General features: G+C 39.5%; 1 long non-coding RNA gene across 1 annotated transcript in view; it reads left to right on the top strand.

The window, feature by feature from the left end:
• LOC145534435 (uncharacterized) overlaps positions 1–12438 on the top strand; it is a 289357-nt gene that overhangs the window by 134516 nt on the left and 142403 nt on the right. Inside the window, exon 5 of the long non-coding RNA XR_014074591.1 lies at positions 5162–5358. This is a non-coding gene — a long non-coding RNA (uncharacterized LOC145534435). Of the gene's footprint in view, positions 1–5161 lie in introns of the transcript that reaches the window.

Below are 12438 nucleotides of genomic sequence, written 5' to 3'. Positions count from 1 at the left end.
AGTTGAAATTTGTAGAGCATAATTAATTAAAAATTTTTTAAAAATAGTTTAGTAAACTGGTAAATATAAAAAATGATAATTCAAAATAAAATGTTATTAGCAATTTATAATTTTTAATAATATCTAATTTGTTCATATTGATTTGAAATCATACTTTATATAAAATGAGAAAATCATTCTAAGGAGGTGTCTTTGCTACTTACTACAAATATTTCAAGGTTTAGTGATCTACTCTAAATATTGTGTTTCTGATTTTTTTACCAACAGAAAAAGCTTTAGAGTTAAATTTGCAGATTATTTCTAGTTCCAGGGTTATAAGGACACTTGAACAAAATACACTCTTCCTGGACTATCTTATCCTATTTTAAAGTTGAAGGAATTATACTAAATGTTTAGTTTTAAAAACTAAAATTATCTGATAAAAAATTTTATATAGTTATGTAAATCAAGCTAGGAAGAATTTTTCTTAGAAAAATACTGTTTGCATATCTGAATCAATTACTAACTTATAAATTTCACCAGTGCAAGACTGACATCTTTATCTTAGTATACCAGTGACAAACATGATATTTTTTATATATCCAGTGCTCAATAACTGTGGAATAAATAACTAATGTCATTTCAGGAAAATAAAAACTGGAAAATAATGTTCTGTTATGCCAGTCTAAAAGCCTAATATTTTTATTTAAAAAGGAAACTTAGGCAAACATATACACACACGCGCGCACACACACACACCTTATTAAGACTTACAGGATGATGTGAGACATTTCAGATGGCAATTGTTAAGTGAAATCTTGAAGACTGTGACATTATAAGTGGGTACAAACATTCAATTAAAACCTCGCATTATAAGATCATGTGTAATTTATTTGAATTAGCAATGTCTTCTAGCTTGATGTAGGTTCTTCTTATATTATTAATGAGCAAGACCTTTAGAACCACATGGCAAAATAGTTTTATTGCTTGTTAATTAGGCTCCACATTTTAAAGACACACTTCCATACAAAATAGAAAAACTCAACAACTTTTCAGGTACTTGAAAAACAAAGCTAAGTATTTGCCCATTTAGTTGAGTCTCTTCTTATTCTCCCAACTTCAGGCTACTTCTTACATTTAGAGTTTACACTGAAAGTAAAAGATTTTATAGAAATATTTTCTTACAAAAAAGCTTTATTTGGCCTTTTCATAATTTATGTAGTCAGCTTTCTTAATGCTTCAATGCTACTGAAAATATGTAATATACTTCCTGTTCTGTTGGAAAGTTGAAACACAAAACATTAATTGTATTTACAGGATAAATGTTCCATGATTTTAGGACCGATTCAGACTGGATACCTAATACCAAGTAGGATATGGTGTTTCTGTCTTTCAGACCCCAACTCTCATTATCACGGTTTGAAAGGTGTCTTCTTGCAGAGAACAATGGCATCTATCACATGTGGGGCTTCTCTGCAAACTTTAACCGAGTTGACACATTCACAGATGTTTCTATAATCTCACTGAAGTCTTGAAGTCACTGACTCTCTACTCAACAAGAGAACTTGGTATTTGGAAATACTCCCATCATGCCAAGCAAACTGCTCTTTTCTTGAACCTTCTAAATACAATGACTTAAAAAATAGCCTGAAACCTGAATGGGTTAAAAAAATTGTACAGATTTATTTTGATGGCATTTAGTCACAAATAAGAAGGTTTTGTAAAATAAAAAGCACTAAGTATTTGTTGAAAGATAATTCTCCACAGATCTCTCTTGATTCTGCTAGGTTTTTGAGTAACGTTCAGTTCAGTTCAATTGCTCAGTTGTGTCCGACTCTTTGCGACCCCATGGACTGCAGCACGCCAGGCCTCCCTGTCCATCACCAACTCCCAAAGTTTACTCATGTCCATCAAGTTGGTGATGCCATCCAACCATCTCATCCTCTGTCATCCCCTTCTCCTCCTGCCTTCAATCTTTCCCAGCATCAGGGTCTTTTCCAATGAGTCAGCTCTTCGCATCAGGTGGCCAAAGTATTGGAGCTTCAGCTTCAGCTTCAGCATCAGTCCTTCCAATGAATATTCAGGACTGATTTCCTTTAGGATAGACTGGTTGGATCTCCTCGCAGTCCAAGGGACTCTCAAGAGTCTTCTCCAACACCACAGTTCAAAAGCATCAATTCTTCAGCGCTCAGCTTTCTTTATAGTCCAACTCTCACATCCGTACATGACAGCTGGAAAAACGATAGCTTTGACTAGACAGACCTTTGTTGGCAAAGTAATGTCTCTGTTTTTTAATATGCTGTCTAGGTTGGTCATAACTTTTCTTCCAAGGAGTAAGCATCTTCTAATTTCATGGCTGCAGTCACCATCTTTGGTGATTTTGGAGCCCCAAAAAATAAAGTCAGCCACTGTTTCCCCATCTATTTGTCATGAAGTGATGGGACCAGAGCAAGGTACCCACTGCCTTTAATTCTGGATCAGGTGGTGCTCATGATAAAGAATCCACCTACCAGTGCAGGAGACATAAGAGACATGAGTTGGGTCAGGAAGATCCCCTGGAGGAGAAAATGGCAACCCACTCCAGTATTCTTGCTTGGATAATTCCATGGATAGAGGAGCCTGGTGGGCTATAGTCTATGGGATCGCAAAGAGCCAGACATGACTGTTCGTGCACACAGGTTAGCTAAAACCTCTAGAAGTTAGAGTTGTGCCTTTCCCTCTGGAGCAATAGACAGGCAAGCTTACTGCCTAATGTAGTCAAGTGAATGATAAGGTCTTCCTCTTATTGTTACAAAAATTTGGTTTCCCTAAATTCCAAATTCCTTCCTTCCTTTTTCTTTCTTTCTTTCTTTTTTTTTTTTTTAAATATTTATTTACTTATTTGGTTGCACAGGGTCTTAGGTGAGGCACATGGGATCTTAAATCTTCATTGTGGCACGTGGGATCTTTAGTCGAAGCATATGGCATATAGTTCTCTGACCAGGGATCAAACCTGGGCCCCCTGTGTTGGGATTGTGAAGTCTTAGCCACAGGGCCACTAGGCAAGTCCCCAAATTCCTTCCTTATACTGCAACATACTGTGTGTTCAGATATCATCCAATCTCCCTCACATACCCTGTGGAAACTGGAACTTGAAAAATCGGTGGGAAAAAAGTCATGTTACTCCTGCTACTGCACTTTGCAGTTTGAAAATGTAAATAACAAAATTTCCTTTCTCTCTGACTCAGGAAACTTGTGTCTTCCACTAGCATCCCCGGAAGCATGGCAGGATAACCTGCAGTTCAGTTCCATGGCCAAATTATATCAGGGGAGTCAAGAGACATCATAAAATTTGATTGTACTGCATATGCCTCTTGGCCCAGCCCGTCTTACTTTTCTTTTTGTCTTGTTTGGCCACCTTGGGATTCTGACCTCTTACTTTGCCAGCACAGGCCGGGAACCATGGACTTCACCTCCAAGACTTTGGCCAGCTACTTCCAGAATGCTCTTCAGAGTCTCCATCCCACACTGGCCCAGGGCAGCCTCCTCCTCTAGGGGCATGGCTACCAGGAGCAGGACTTGATCTTCTGAAGCGATGCTCTCCACGAGGCCACATGTGCATTGATTTGGGTGACCGTCTCCTGACCGGTCAGTCACCCTGAGAGTGTGTAGCTTGCCTGGACAAAAAGCTGCATGTTGGCAACTGGGTTGTGGACACCGCTGCCGCTACTGTGAAGATGAAGTCGAGAAAGAGTCATTATTTATTGTTTTTCTCTCAAAATCCTTATATTTTGGTTACTCAATTTCTTCTGACAGAATTTACATTTTACGTAATATTTCCGTAGATTTCTGTTACATTTTCCTTTTGTTTCTGTTTAAATGTCTCATTTGTTATATATATTTATGACAGATATCAATTATATTGTTGTTTTTAATATAACATATGGAAGTTATTGTAAGTCCATTTTGGTTGCCTCGAAACTGCTATGACATGATCCTGGTCCAGGCCCCGTGAGGGCTTCTACTCCTGGTTCCTCCCCCATGGCTCTTTCCTTCTCTCCTACTTTCTATCCCAGGCTTCAGGTCTACCAGATACTCTGAGGGCTTCCCAGGTGGCACTAGTGGTAAAGAATCTGCCTGCCAATGCAGGAGGCACAAGAGAGGCACGTTCGATCCCTGGGTCGGGAAGATCCCCTGAGGGCACAGCAGCCCACTCCAGGGGATCTTCCTGACCCAGGAATCAAATCCACATCTCTTGCATCTCCTGCATTGGCAGGTGGGTTCTTTTCCATTGGCACCGTATGTATGTGACTGGGAAGTCCATATGTATGTGACCACTGAGCACTTCAAGTAGGTTCATGTGACTGAAGAAATGAATTTTTAACTTTATTCCCTTTTTTATTTAATAGATATAGGAAAATTTGATTTTTTTGAAATTTAATTTTTATTAAACTTTAGTTTTAATTCAAAGTTAAATTTTAAATTAAATAGCCACAGGTGGACTCCTTGCTATCATATTAGACAAGACAACCTAGACCCTGGTCTAATGTCCTGAGGGATAGAAGGAGCTTCTCATCAGGGCTCCATCCTCTCATCTTCTCAGTCTTTTCCTTCTAACTTTGTAACTTCCTGAGCCCTGCACGTCTCATTCTTCACACAGACAATTCCTGGACTGTTGTAAAGTCAGGGCAACTCCCAGGTCAATGCCTTTCCTTTTCACCTCTGAATTTCATCCACAGAATATTAGCATGCTAATCGCTCAATCACAAAACTCAGTCAGTTCTCTTTGGAGATTTATGCTTCTTTCTGTACATTGTGTTCTATTCTAAACTCTTTTGGTCAATTTAGAATGAGGGAAACTTTCAGACATTCTGATCTTCAAGTTTATCTTAACAGTTTTGTTTCCGCATTGAAATATCTGTTTGTTACAGCTACCTTCCCCTTTGCTGGCAAGTGTGCATGCTAAGTCACTTCAGACATGTCCAACTCTGTGCCACCCTATGGACTGTACCCTGCCAGGCTTCTCTGTCTGTGGGATTCTCCAGGCAAGAATACTGGAGTGGGTTGCCATGCCCTCCTCCAGGGGATCTTCCTGACCCAGGGATTGAACCCAGATCCCTTAAGTCTTCTGCATTGGCAGGCAAGTTCTTTACCACCTCGCGCCCCTCCCTTCTAATTCTCTTGACTTTTTTTTTTTTTCAAGGTGGTGGTTTAGCTACAACTGCAATAGCACCAGCAGCATCCGGGGACCAGGCAGCCACAGATGTGGACATGTGACCTTGACAGCTAGTGTACAGCTTTTCTCTCCTGTTTCCAGCTTACCAGCTATCCACCAATGGAGGTGAGACTATCCTAAAGGATGAAGTTACTGATTTTTATTGACATTAAAAAGTCCAAATATACATGTTTTAGTCTTAAAGGTAACCAGGTATCCTGGAAAATGGATATCTGTAGTTCATACCACAGTTAGAGAATCTGCATTCTTCTCAAACACACGTTAATCAGCTGCCAAAATTGATAACATATAAAGCCGCAACATATTTCAGTAAATCAAATCTCATTCCAACCACATTATTTCAACACAGTGTAATTAAGTTTAGAGATCACCCAGGCAAAGAGAACAAAAGAGTCCATATGTTTGGAAATTTACAAAGAGGCATTTCAATAACTTATCAAAGAAGAAATCATACTGGGAATTGCTTTTTTTCTTTCTTTGCTAGCTCCAGATCTATTTTAGTTTCTGTCACATTTCCTCAAGTCTAAAGACTTGTTTTTAAGCTTGGGAGGGCATCTCTAGCCTGGCCTCAGTGTGGCAAGCAGATCATACATTTAAGTATCCCCATGACGATTTCTCGATCTTTCTTCCTGTGCAGCTGCTTCATCTCTGACATACCCAGCTGCTTCCAGCCACCCAGACAGCCACTGTCCTCTCTTTGCACAGCTCAGGGTGATAGCCCCCTCTGCCTGGGCTTACAATTGTCCTTGTGCTCTGCTGGAAAATGCCTCCAGGCAGAGAGCTATTATTGGCTCAGCCAGTTTCTTTCTCTTCTTTCAGGAAACATAGTCCTCTGTCACTTGTGGTAAAGTGTCTGAAAATAGTTGGCTTTTATATTTGTATTATTATGTTATATATTTATTTATGTTTCCCTGGAGGCTCAGTGGTAAAGGATCCACCTGTAAATGTAGGAGACAGATACCTGGGTCAGGAAGATCCCCTGGAGAAGGAAATGGCTACCTACTGCAGTATTCTTGCCTGGAGAATCCCATGGACAGAGGAGCCTGGCAGTCTACAGTCCACAGGGTTGCAAAGAGTTGGACACAACTTAGTGACTGGGTAACAGCAACAACATTTATTTCTATGTAAAAATTATGTATTTTATTGTTTTCCAGTAGTTTGTGTATCAAATTGCAGCCCTGCCGAGGCCTGTCCACTGCTGGGCACAGCTCCCCATCTAGGGCATCTTCCCTTTTGCTCGGTCTTGTCCTCCTGTCTTCTTCTCTCCTCACATCCTGGGCAGCTAACAGAGCCTGCTCTACATGCTCAGTCTTTTACTAAAGGGAGAAAAAGCCCCAAATTATTTCAAACTGTTCCTGCCATCTGTCCAAAAAATTGCTGAGTAAATGTTTCTCAAAATTGCCTCTGTGTGTGTGTGTGTGTGTATGTGTGTATTGGCAGAAGACCATATAAAAGGAGAAAAATCTAAATTGATATTTTAATAAAGTATTCTGGCTAAAAACTCCGTAATTACTACATTAGTTTAATTTAATCCCTCTCTGTTTCTCTCAGCATGGACATTGTTGAATATTGTGTGCCTGTGATAATTAATTTTATGTGTCAACTTGACTGGGCCAGAGGGTGTCCCAGGTATTTGTTTAACCATTATCCTAGGGGTGTCTGTGAGGGATGTTTCTGAATGAGATTAACTTTTGAATCAGTAGATTGAATAAAGCAAATTGCCCTCCTCATTGTGGGGCACCACAAACAATTCACTGAAGGCCTTAAAAGAACAGAAAGGCTGAGTCAGGGAGAATTAATTCTATCTGTGCTTGTGGCTGTCTTCATTAGGCATCTCCCGCCTTTGTACTTGGGACGTGGAACCATACCGTCAGCTCTCCTGGTCTCCAGTTTGTTAACTGTGGGTCTTGAGACCCTTAGCCTCCATAATCAAGTGAGCCAGTTCCTTAAACAGTCAAAAAACTAAGATCATGGCATTCGGTCCCATCACTTCATGGCAAATAGATGGAGAAACAATGGAAACAATGACAGATTTTATTTTCTTGGGCTCAAAAATCACTGCAGATGGTGATTGCAGCCATGAAATTAAAAGATGTTTGCTTCTTGAAAGAAAAGCTGTGATAAACCTAGACAGCATATTAAAAAGGAGAGGCATTACGTTGCCAACAAAGGTCCGTGTAGTCAAAGCTATGGTTTTTCCAGTAGTCATGTATAGATGTGAGAGCTGGACCATAAAGAAAGCTGAATGCCAAAGAACTGCTTATTTTGAACTGTGGTGTTAGAAAAGACTCTTGAGAGTCCCTTGGACTGCAAGGAGATCAAACCAGTCAATCCTAAAAGAAGTCATTCTTTTTTTTTTTTTTTAAATAAATTTATTTATTTTAGTTGGGGGTTAATTACTTTACAATATTGTAATAGTTTTTGCCATATATTGACATGAATCAGCCATGGGTTTACATGTGTTCCCCTTCCTGGACCCCCCACTCACCTCCCTCCCCATCCCATCCCTCTGAGTCATCCCATTGCCCCGGCCCTGAGCATTTGTCTCATGCATTGAACATGGAATGGTGTTCTGTTTCACATATGATAATATACACGTTTCAATGCTATTCTCCCAGAGCGTCCCACCCTCACCTTCTCCCTCAGAGTCCATAAAATTGTTCTATGCATCTGTGTCTCTTATTCTGTCTCGCATATAGGATTATCGTTACCATCTTTCAAATTCCATATATATATGCATTAGTATACTGTATTGGTGTTTTTCTTTCTGGCTTACTTCACTCTGTATAATGGGCTCCAGTTTCATCCATCTCAATAGAACCGATTCAAATGTATTTTTTTTAATGGCTGAGTAATATTCCATTGTGTATATGTACCACAGCTTCCTTATCCATTCGTCTGCTGGTGGACATCTAGGTTGCTTCCATGTCCTGGCTATTGTAAACAGTGCTGCGATGAACATTGGGGTACATGCGTCTCTTTCAATTCTGGTTTCCTCGGTGTGTATGCCCAGCAGTGGGATTGCTGGGTCATATGGCAGTTCTATTCCCAGTTTTTTAAGGAATCTCCACACTGTTCTCCATAGTGGCTGTACTAGTTTGCATTCCCACCAACAGTGTAAGAGGGTTCCCTTTTCTCCACACCCTCTCCAGCATTTATTGCTTGTAGACTTTTGGATAGCAGCCATTCTGACTGGTGTGAAATGGTACCTCATTGTGGTTTTGATTTGCATTTCTCTAATAATGAGTGATGTTGAGCATCTTTTCATGTGTTTGTTAGCCATCTGTATGTCTTCTTTGGAGAAATGTCTGTTTAGTTCTTTGGCCCATTTTTTGATTGGGTCGTTTATTTTTCTGGAATTCAGCTGCAGAAGTTGCTTGTATATTTTTGAGATTAATTGTTTGTCTGTTGCTTTGTTTGCTATTATTTTCTCCCATTCTGAAGGCTGTCTTTTCACCTTGCTTATAGTTTCCTTTGTTGTGCAAAAGCTTTTAATTTTAATTAGGTCCCATTTGTTTATTTTTGCTTTTATTTCCAATATTCTGGGAGGTGGGTCATGGAGGATCCTGCTGTGATTTATGTCGGAGAGTGTTTTGCCTATGTTTTCCTCTAGGAGTTTTATAGTTTCTGGTCTTACATTTAGATCTTTAATCCATTTTGAGTTTATTTTTGTGTATGGTGTTAGGAAGTGTTCTAGTTTCATTCTCTTACAAGTGGTTGACCAGTTTTCCCAGCACTACTTGTTAAAGAGATTGTCTTTTCTCCATTGTATATTCTTGCCTCCTTTGTCGAAGATAAGGTGTCCATAGGTGCGTGGGTTTATCTCTGGGCTTTCTATTTTGTTCCATTGATCTATATTTCTATCTTTGTGCCAGTACAATACTGTCTTGATGACTGTGGCTTTGTAGTAGAGCCTGAAGTCAGGCAGGTTGATTCCTCCAGTTCCATTCTTCTTCCTCAAGATTGCTTTGGCTATTCGAGGTTTCTTATATTTCCATACAAATTGTGAAATGATTTGTTCTAGTTCTGTGAAAAATACCATTGGTAGCTTGATAGGGATTGCATTGAATCTATAGATTGCTTTGGGTAGTATACTCATTTTCACTATATTAATTCTTCCAATCCATGAACACGGTATATTTCTCCATCTGTTTGTGTCCTCTTTGATTTCTTTCATCAGTGTTTTATAGTTTTCTACATATAAGTCTTTTGTTTCTTTAGGTAGATATATTCCTAAGTATTTTATTCTTTTTGTTGCAATGGTGAATGGTATTGTTTCCTTAATTTCTCTTTCTGTTTTCTCATTATTGCAGTATAGGAATGCAAGGGATTTCTATGTGTTAATTTTATATCCTGCAACTTTACTATATTCATTGATTAGCTCTAGTAATTTTCTGGTAGAATCTTTAGGGTTTTCTATGTAGAGGATCATGTCATCTGCAAACAGTGAGAGTTTTACTTCTTCTTTTCCTATCTGTATTCCTTTTATTTCTTTTTCTGCTCTGATTGCTGTGGCCAAAACTTCCAAAACTATGTTGAATAGTAGTAGTGAAAGTGGGCATCCTTGCCTTGTTCCTGACTTTAGGGGAAATGCTTTCAATTTTTCACCATTGAGGATAATATTTGCTGTGGGTTTGTCATATATAGCTTTTATTATGTTGAGGTATGTTCCTTCTATTCCTGCTTTCTGGAGGGTTTTTATCATAAATGGACGCTGAATTTTGTCAAAGGCTTTTTCTGCATCTATTGAGATATCCATATGGTTTTTATCTTTCAATTTGTTAATGTGGTGTATTACATTGATTGACTTGTGGATGTTAAAAAAACCTTGCATTCCTGGGATAAAGCCCACTTGGTCATGATGTATGATCTTTTTAATATGATGTTGGATTTTGTTTGCTAGAATTTTATTAAGGATTTTTGCATCTATGTTCATCAGTGATATTGGCCTGTAGTTTTCTTTTTTTGTGACATCTTTGTCTGGTTTTGGAATTAGGGTGATGGTGGCCTCATAGAATGAGTTTGGAGGAAGTCATTCTTGAATAGTCTTTGGAAGGACTGATGCTGAAGCTGAAGCTCCAATACTTTGGCCACCTGATGCAAAAAATTGATTCATTGGGAAAAAACCCTGATGCTTGGAAAGATTGAAGGCAGGAGCAGAAGGGGATGACAGAGGATGAGATGGTTGGATTGCATCACTGACTCGATGGACATGAATTTGAACAAGTTCCCGGAGTTAGTGATGCCAGGGAAACCTGGCATGCTGCAGTCCATGGGGTCGCAAAGAGTCGGACCTGACTAAGTGACTGAACTGACTGAACTAAGTTCCTTAAAAGAAATCTCTTTAAATATATATATAAAGTTTCTATTTTTACAGATTCTGTTTCTCTGAGGAATTCAAACTAACAGAGTGTCTTATTAAGTGATTTCAATTCTGTGAAGTCTTTTTGGCCAATTTACTTTACTGTAGTCTTCATACTTTGCACAGTCTTTTTGGGGACTGCTCTGATTCCTTATTGGGAATGTTATTGGGAATTTGGGGGAAAGGAGAAGAAGACAGTTATGGAAATGTTATTGGGAATTGTTATTGGGAAAGGTTATTGGGAATTTGGGGGAATGGAGAAGAAGACAGTTGTGAACGTAGAAGAATGGGGTTCACAGACTGTCATGTAGATGAGGACCAAGTTTTTTCAAGATTGGCAATAGGAACTATTGTGGAGCCCTCTTCCAAGGTCACAGGTGTGGAGCCCTGTACCAAGGTCACAGGATAAAAATCTCTGGAACTGACCAAGCCCCATAGCACTGTTGCTATGGAATTCTTAAGGCCAGAATACTGGGATCTTCCCCACCCAGGGATCGAACCCAGGTCTCCCGCATTGCACGCGGACTCTCTACCAGCTGAGCCACAAGGAAAGCCCAAGAATACTGGAGTGGGTAGCCTATCCCTTCTCTAGCAGATCTTCCCTACCCAGGGATTAGATCAGGGTCTCCTGCATTGCAGGTGGATTCTTTACCAACTGAGCTATCAGGGAAGCCCTACTATCCACCCTATAGCATCCTAACCAGTCACCTAATGCCACCATTCCAGTAGGAATTTTCTCTGTCTTGAGGCTATAAAAATTGGCTGCGAGCCTTTGAAAAGAGTCAGCTCTCCCTTGAGCCAGCCTCCTGGTCTAAGAGCATCTCTCACTCTAAAGAACATTATTCTCCTCTCATTCTGCTTCATGTCTGGAAATTCTTTTCCAACCCACGCACAAACCACTACACATCACTTTTCCCAGCAGTATACCCATCATTTAAGATGAAGAATGAATGCATTTCACCAATATCCAAATCATAGTTGATGGAGAGAAAAGGTACATGGTTGGAATTCAAACTTCATCCTAGCTACTCAAGAATTTTTGATAAATCACATTTCCCTTACATGTGAAGTTTTGATATATTTTGTAAATGCATGACGTAACATTTTGTGATCTTCATTCATAAATGTGTTAGCTTCCTAAGACATCTTTCTAATTTTCTAAGATGTTATCTGTCTTCACCTGTTTATTGAAATAATCTAAAGCTGACCTTAAGTTGAGCTTCCTCTTGTAGTCAACTTGACTTTGAACTTCTGTTTTCATTTTAATGATCGCTTTCTTGAGGAATCCATTTTCTCTATATGCATTTCATATGAGTACTTCTGCGGGTATATCAAGAGAATGTGAGACTGGAATACAGAAGGGAGAAAAGAAAGGACATTAGAAAAGAGAATACTCCTTGATGTCTAGGAGGATTGAGGGAAGAACACACTGGGATGGTATTATGGGTTGAATTTGTTGTCGTTCTGTCGCTAAGTCATATCCGACTCTTTGCAACCCCATGGACTGCAGCACGCCAAGACTCCTCTATACTTCACTATCTCCCAGAGTTGCTCAAATTCATATCAATTGTCTGTGAGGCTATCTAACCATCTCATCCTCTACTGCCTCCCTGCTCCTCTTGCCTTCAGTGTTTCCCAGCATCAGGGTCTTTTCCAGTGAGCTGGCTCTTCTCATGGCCAAAGAATTGGAGCTTCAGCTTCAGCAACAGTCCTTCCAATGAATATTCGGGGTTGATCTCCTTTAGGATTGACTAATTTGATTCTAATGGGCTGAATGTTCTCCCTCAATGTTCATATGCTGAAGTCTTATCCCCTAGCACCCCATAATAGGACCTCATTTGGAAATAGGATCATTACAGATGTCATTAGTAAAGATGAGGTC

This window comes from Giraffa tippelskirchi, chromosome 14 (genome assembly GCF_054371585.1).
Source record: "Giraffa tippelskirchi isolate mGirTip1 chromosome 14, T2T-mGirTip1v1.2.pri, whole genome shotgun sequence".
Classification (NCBI taxonomy): Eukaryota; Metazoa; Chordata; class Mammalia; order Artiodactyla; family Giraffidae; genus Giraffa; species Giraffa tippelskirchi.
This window is presented reverse-complemented; position numbering and strand designations above follow the sequence as displayed.